Source organism: Protomyctophum parallelum (genome assembly GCF_964188405.1).
Source record: "Protomyctophum parallelum genome assembly, chromosome: 14".
In the NCBI taxonomy this organism is placed as follows: domain Eukaryota; kingdom Metazoa; phylum Chordata; class Actinopteri; order Myctophiformes; family Myctophidae; genus Protomyctophum; species Protomyctophum parallelum.
Window position 1 is genome coordinate 9,616,161 of NC_139709.1, and position 8,340 is coordinate 9,624,500.

The 8,340-nt window shown below is 40.3% G+C and overlaps 1 long non-coding RNA gene across 1 annotated transcript; it reads right to left on the bottom strand.

The window, feature by feature from the left end:
* Nucleotides 1–204: 204 nt before the first annotated feature.
* Nucleotides 205–1,636, bottom strand: LOC310870866. Its single transcript, XR_014570271.1, has 3 exons — nt 1,512–1,636; nt 1,224–1,369; nt 205–271 (listed from the first exon to the last, which is right to left on the bottom strand). It is a non-coding gene; the product is annotated as an uncharacterized lncRNA (long non-coding RNA).
* Nucleotides 1,637–8,340: the final 6,704 nt, after the last annotated feature.

Below are 8,340 nucleotides of genomic sequence, written 5' to 3' on the forward strand. Positions count from 1 at the left end.
TGCAAATCATGAACACATCGCGTGATTTCTGTGAAATTGTGCACGCACATTCCCACTAGGCCGAGGACAAAATGCCACATGAACAATTTCAACTCAGCCTCAAGGTGGCGCTATAACTGGCCGAAAAGTGTTTTTACCTCTAACTGCACGGATCTGTGGATAACCTGGTGGAGACCTGTGCCCGGAAGGGCACTTTTTCTAGTTCTCAGTGTTGTCCTTGGCTGCTTGATCGTACCGATCACGGCTGGTCAAGAAGTCCTCCGCCAAAATGCTTCCAAAGAGATAAAACATATTCATGAAAAATGTCTTATTAAATTAATATAATAAAAATGTTAAAGCATTGGGTTTCCTTAAAACGAGGCCACATTAAAAAATTTGCATTTTTTATGTAAAGCACTGTCAAATGACTTTGTATAAATGTGCTAGATACCAGTGGTTCTCAACCAGTGGTCCGGGGACCACCAGTGGTCCTTGAGGGGGTTCCAGGTGGTCCCTAGCTAAATGATGCAGAGGTGGTAAACAAATGGACCCTTGTATATCTTTAACTCTTGAGAGTATAAAATGAAACCAAATTGGTTTAATTTTACGCTCTCAAGGAGTTGAACATCTGCGTTACTTAATTTACAAGAAGTCTACACAATTAGAGCATGTAGAAGAATCGTTATTTTGATCAACATTTGCCTGTTCTCTCTCTCCTAATGCTACGACATCAATACGGAATTGTAGACAAAATCTTATCCAACGACAACAAAATATTGTTTCGTTTTGGGTCTGAGGCGATAAAATGTCATCAAATGGTGGTCCGTTGCCCAGGCCGTAGCGTAACGGTCTGGGCACCGGACTGGTGATCCAGTCGCAGTGTGCCGCGGGTTCGACTCCCGGACCCGACACGGCCTTTACCGCATGTCATCCCCCCATCTCTCTCCCGTTTCCTGTCAGCCTACTTTCTATCCCTTAAAAAAATCAATAAAGGCGTAAGCCGCAAAAAAATATCTTAAAAAAAAAAAAAAATGGTGGTCCGTGGCTCAAACGTGGCGAATGAATAATGGAACTTGATATGAAAAGGGTTGGAAACCACTGTGCTATTTGCTATATACATTTGCCTTATATGACAAACATTTTGAGGTGACGCAATGGAAAAGTGGCTAAAATAAATGTGTCTTAAAGGAACATCCATTGGTTTCCGATTACATTTTGTTTTAAATCAAAGCCTTGAAAACAACCTGTCCAGGGGGTCTTCAGGCTCGGGGGCGATGAGCAGTCCATATATGGCATCCAGGATTTCTCTCATGGTGATTTGGGCGTTGTAGTTACGGTCAAATATATTGTGGCAGATTCGGCCCACGCTGTTGATGTTGCAGTGATGTATCTATGCTTATGTTAAGAAATTGCTACAAGTTACGTTACATCGTTTTCAATATTGTAAGCTTTTGTCAACTTTACTTGTCAAATTACTGTACTTTCAATATAATATCAGTGTGCGTTCATGACTGATGTAATACTGAGGATACACGTGTGACGAAGCGGACCAGAGGAGGTTTCACAGGATAGTCAGGACCAAAATGGCAGTAGAGCTCAAAGACTCCTTTCTCATACGGCGTGTCAGGAGGACCTTCCATGGCCAGCTTCCAGAAGGCTGAAACGTTTTTAAAAGGGAACATTTAAACATGAATTTCCAACTTAGCTTCAGATCACTTCATCAGCATCACCTTTGAAAATCACTATGGGGTGGTAAGAATTATAGAGCAGATACACCCCTTACCTATATTATCACCCTTAAGATTGTATTTGTCTTGTGCATAGCATTTAAAAATCTGTTTAATTTAGTCTAGGTCTTATTCAGGGAAACCTTGATACGTAAGCATGTGTGGGCCGGGAGGGGAACCGGTGACCTTCTGATAAAGCGGGCTCTGGCTTGCCAGATCTGAACTCAATATAATGCATTATTGTATCCTTGTGGTAGCCAATCCGTCCATTCCTCGACTACATAACATATTGTTGGTTGGACTATGATTCATAGCGCTTACTCTAGATAAGCACAGCTGCTAAAACTAATGCCTTAAATTGTACATTGTAGCAACACCATGTGGAGAGAGAATGGACCCTTGTTCAAAATCTCAGAATGGAAAGTGCTACTTTATCATTGTAATAAACCGTTATGGACCAGCAACGAGAAAGGTTGTTAAGCTAGGGAAGCAGTCTTTCGGGTCTGGACTCCTGATTCAGTCCAGAGTTACGAGCAGGCCAGAACCTGACAAGGGGAAGGCAGAACCTGGCTCAGGATGCTCCCAGTAAGGGTAGAGGAATGTTGACATCTACCACACACCTATCATTGATCAATATCATTGCAAGAGGAAGTGAACACATGAACAACTTGCCTGCATAAGGCAGTGCATAAAATGCCCAAAATAATAGTATATTCAATACAGAGAGTGCCTAGATCAATTAATTTAAATGAAATGCAAAATAGTCTTTAAGCACAAGTTAAAACATCATGAAGAACCAAAGCAGTTACTGTACAAACTTAAGTTACATGACAGACTACTCAAACCACTTACTCAAGTCTGACTCTGACGTAGAGCCAGAGTCCAATATAATAACTTGTTGTTATGTTGTCAATTTGAGTTTACTATAGATAGATGGATGACCAAAATCACAAGCAATTGGGCTTATATAGCGCCTATAGTTATTGCTTACATGATGAGCTACGTGTACCATTAAATCCATATAATCTGAAATCTCTTACCCATGCTGTTCACATCTTCATCTGTAACACCATCAATGAAATCTCTCTCATCTTTCACACCGAACTGAATGAATTGATTGTAGTAAGACTCCAGCCTATGCTTTTCCAGTAGGTTGTAGATTATTGTACCCATCTAAAGAAAATGACAAACAATCCCATACGTTGTACATTTGTCAGCCTTTGGATCAAGACCATCATGCATTTTCATCGAGTCTTACTTCGTGTCACGAAAGCAAGTCAGACTCATACAATGCATTGTAAATGCAAGTAGGACTACTGTAGTCCTGAAACATCACCGTTTCAGGACTACAACCGTGTCAACCGTCATATTCATGACTGTAAATAAACGTAAACAAGTTGACTTAATTGGCCTCCTCTATAGCATTATAAGTTTAACGTGGTCAAATAACTGAGAAAGTAACATGAATTATAGTTGCAAACGTTCATAACAAACTCACCTTGCTCTGGGCCTGCTCCGCCAACCTGTAAACCTCTTCATTCATCCGGTGGGTGGAGCTGTTTACCAGCACATGTTCATTTCGGTGGGATTGAATTGAGGGGAAATTAAATGTGCTGAGACTTGAGACCAAGAAAATATGAATAATGTGGTTTGTTTTGTTTGTATGGGGCGAGGATATATTATAGGGCCATAGCAGGGGAACACAGGTTTTCCTCCGAGGTGCAAAGGGTTGCCTGGTGACGATCACATGCAGTCACAGCTGGCCTGAGTTAAACTAATTTGAGCAGTGGATTTCAACCAGTGGTCCGGGGACCACCAGTGGTACTTGAGGGGGTTCCAGATGGTCCCCATGCTAAATGATGGAAAGTATAGGCTTAACTTAATGGTAACCATGGGCCCTTCTAGATCTTTAACTCTTGAGAGTGTAAAATATGAAACGTTCATTTTCTTTCAAGAGTTAAATTATTGTTAAACATCTGCATTACTTAATTTACACGAAGTCTGCACAATTAGAGAATGTAAAATAATTGTTATATTGATCAACGTTTGCCTGTATCTCTGCTATGATACCAACATCAATACACCATGGAATTGTGGACAAAATATTAACCAACAATAACAACATATTCTTTATAGTTTTGGGTCTGAGAGGCTAGAGGCGCCGCGTGACTAGGCAGTATTGCACCGGTCCACCTCGGGTCACCAGACTTTGGGTCCAGTCAAAGCCACACTGGAGGAGCACTTCACAACATGGACCACATCACAACATCTGGGCTTATCATTGTCTGTGTGATCTCTGTTGGAAAGACTAGCTGCATGCTTGCCCAGACCAACTCTCATCTCCCATCACTTTCCAGGAGCAAGCAGATCTGTTGATGTTCCCCTGTCGAAGGGAATCTGACTTACAGTTACAGCCAGTGGTGGGGTTAAAGTACTCAAATGTTTTACTTAAGTAAAAGTATAAATACTGCAATGTAGATGTACTCCGTTACAAGTAGAAGTCCCGTATAAAAAATGTACTCAAGTAAAAGTACAAATTAAGGTATCAGCATCAAAATGTACTTAAACTACCAAAAGTAAAAGTACTCATTATGCAGAATGACACTGTTTTACAAGTTTTCAAATGTGAAGAAATCTCTTGAAAAAATAGCAGATCTACAAGCTCACAATCGCATTGTAGATCGGCCATATTAACCTCCCTGTAGGGACATAGTGACCCTGTGACCTATTCAGATAAGGAGAATGTGTGAGGTATGCGTTGTATTGTCAGCTCTGTTAATAACTGCCCTGTAACATTGCTGATGGCGGGGACGAGCTGGCACATGGCCCAGCGATTAGGACATAAAAGTGAATAATACAGTAGGAATGGTTTGATATTGTGCAAGAGTGATTTGTGTGTGTGTGTGTGTGTATGAGTGAGCAGGTGTGTGGTTTACATCCAACTTTATAGTTCATAGGGACCAATCCTCGCCCTCTGCAGTATGACATCATCATAAATGGCTGTGGGGTTCAGGCCGTAGTACAGGCCAATGTCATCATGAGCATGACGACAAGTTTGAATCTTGCACTCTGGAAATTGGCTGTTATTTTGGCAAGTCAAATGAATCAGATTTTTTTTTACCTCGGTTCTGGATTATGGAGACATTATTTACAGGATTGCTGCACCATCAACTTTAAAGCACCTTGATACGGTTTATCATTCTGCCCTAAAATGGGTCACTGGTGAGTCGTGACAGCTATGGTACCCAGGCCATCACTGTAGTACACTCTATAGGAACGCAGGCTTGTCCTCTCTGTCCGAGAGGCGGGACAAGCACTGGTATATGTTCATTTTCAAAGCCATCTCAGGAATGGACGGTCCCCTCTTACATTCGCTCTATATGTTGGATCAGAATCCAAGTCCGTATCAGACCCGCTCGAGTGACTTCCTGATCCTCGAGGTTCCTTTTGCTAACTCAGAGCTATAGGTAAAGCAGCTTTTTCTGTCAGTGCTCCATTTGATTGGAACGAACTCCCTGGGTCAATTCAGGGAAATTATTTCTAGCACTTTTACTCAACAATGTAACTGTTTTAATTGATTCTCATCTATCCATTATAGTTATTTTAGGACACTTTATGTTTTACAATTCATATATTTGATATTGCTGTATTTAGTGTATGTTGTTGATTTTGTGTTTTGTATTTCGGCTACATTGAAAATGAGGGCCTGCCCCTCAATTGTACGAGTAAATAAAGGTTATGATGATGATGATGATGGGAACAGAAAGCAGGCCTGTAGCTGAGGGGTGTATGACCTTACAGAGAGATATTTAGAGAGATATTTATTGTCAGTGGATTTTCATGTGAAGAACCCCCAGATTGATGTGTATTTTGGCTGCATTTGAAATAAGGAGGTTTGTGTTAAAGACTCTACAAGCTCACAATGTATATAAAGCGAGTTTGTAGATCTTATAGTTTCAAATAAGGTTAGTCATTAAACAGATTTTGATGCTACGTTAATTTAGCTGTGGAACTCCTGGAACCCAATGGTAAAGATTTCAACCGGGTTCAAATCTAGTAGAGGAAAAATTACAGTTTTAAGACTAAGATTTAGCAATGCTCAAATTGCCTGGCTTTGTTCTTCATACAAATGTCAGGCTATGACATCATTGAGACGTCTGTGTGCACATTTAACAATAACATGTTGCAAATTTGCAATGCATCTGTGACTCTTAGGCCCCTTTTCCACCGGTTGGTTCCCAATGGGAACCGGTTCAGTTCTTTTTGGTTCTTAGTCCATGAGCCAGAGCTCCAAAATTGGAACATTAATTATGAATTGAGTGGGCAAAACCATACCTATATTAGATTGTTATCACCATGAAACTTCCCCAATTGATTACTTACACAAAGACAATGATTTATTGTATTGCAAATTTTACATTTTTAAATATGCAGATGAGGCATTATGTAGGAAAATATGCAAAATAGAAAATATGAAAAAGCTACTACTGTGGAAGGGTTATCATGTATTCATTTACTCGTATTGATCCTATAAACAATTTAATATAAGTCTAGTTTTTCCCACCAATTTTGGAGTTCTGGCTCATGGACTAAGAACCAAAAAGAACTGAACCGGTTCCCATTGGAAACCAACCGGTGGAAAGGGTGTCTTTGAGCCCCAACCACACCAGAGGGTCGCCATGCAACTCCTGGGAACATACAACTCCTTGCAACCATTATTCCCAATGGCAGTTCCAATGAGTTGCATTGGTGTAGTTTGTTTTGTTGCAAGGAGTTGCAGCTGGGCCTTACAGTCAGGGCCAATTCATATTTCCATAAGTGAAAGAAGTTGCCCTGGTCCTGGAGGTGATGACAAAACATATGAAGCCAACAAGAGTCCCCTACTGGTTGTATATAATACTACTATAGCCAGCTCAGGGCTATACATAGCATCTTCTTCGATACAGGGATATTCACGGACCGAGGCCGATAGATATAATAGCATGTACAATTGTACATAGTAACAAGAACGGCCAAAAGGGTTTCCCATCCTGGGTTGAACCAAGAACAAGAAGACCATATGGGAACATTATTACAGGTAAACATTAGTAGATGAACATACCCCACCTGTCAAGATATTTAGACTTTGTACTTGAATTACCCTAGGAATAAATACATTGCTTTTTGAGTGGTGCAACCACTCCAAGGAACAGCAATGTCCCTATGTTTAGTACCAACAGGGGGCACTGTTGCACCACTCACTTCATAGGTCTGGCAACACAAATTCACTTAATATAAAATAAATAAAAAGGTACACTACTAAAAAGGTACTGTAGTCGTTTCTTTTTTAATCAAAAGATTTGGTCTTCTTCAGAAAGAACGATGCATGCCAATGAACTCAACACTACTGAAAACATTCAGATCAAAGAACCACAGCAGCTTTCAAATATAATTTCACACAAACAAAATAATAATGGTAATCAGCATTGAACAGGTCTGAAAATGATTGGACATTTAACCAAATCCACAATTGAAAGAAACAAATTAAAATACAAAGCAAACCCAATACAATAATTGTATAACAGCGCAAACGCATTTTACATACATGCATCATAAAAGGGTAAACATGTACTGTAGTTAGAATGAGAGACAGGCATGCTTGCCCTGTGTGCGTAACGCCGTCAGCACTTGCTCTTCAAAAAATGGCTCGTTAATTACATGCAGCTTTACCCCATTATGACACATCGATAGCACAATAAAAAAAAACATTTGTGGTTTGTTCCCCCATTCCTGTACTTTGTGGTAGCCGCCCTAACCTCTGCCAGTGCTGGGCATTATCATGGGCAAATCCCATGTGTCATATGCACATGAGCCATGACAAAAACAGTTACATTGGGTTTTCTTTTTTTACTGAAAAGGTATACAGGTTAATTACAACGATCCAAAACAGTGCTAAAGCCACGAGGTGTATCCAGCAGACAAATGAATGGTTGGTTGAGACACTGGACAGTGTGGCGTGTTTAAAATCAAGGACTTGATGACAGAGGAACCAGGACACAACACTCAACAGTCCAACGACGACTCCAGCCTCCCAAAACGTCACATGGTAATGAGGCCAAATGCCATTGCCGTTGGGTGGAATGGAAACCTTGTATGTCCATACTTTTCAGGAAATGTTCTCTTATTTAGTCAAAAAATCAAATAAACACACTTAAAACACCTTTAAACACTTAAAACACTACTTTTGTGCGACACTGTTGCACAAATATAAATACGTAGGACATACATTTACAATAAAAATGTTACTCTATGGATGTTGTATACATGCTGTAGTATGGACATGCAAGGTTTCTTTGGGCTAGACGGTGGTGGTCATCAAGTGCTTCAAGAAGCACACCAGATTGACCAGAAGACATTGTGGTTGGCTTCAGCCATGTTTCCCTCGTTTACAGTAGGTTTAACAATATGCAACACATGCATAAAGCATTCATCCCCCATCTGCTGACCCACTGATAAAACAAAACCAACACACCTCATAGCTTTAGAATGCCTGTTTTGTTGGGTTATTGTATGTTACATATTATCCTTCTACTTGCACAAAGCTTCATCAGGCAGCGATAGTTTGGCATCCTCGTGGATTTGTTTGAAATTCTTC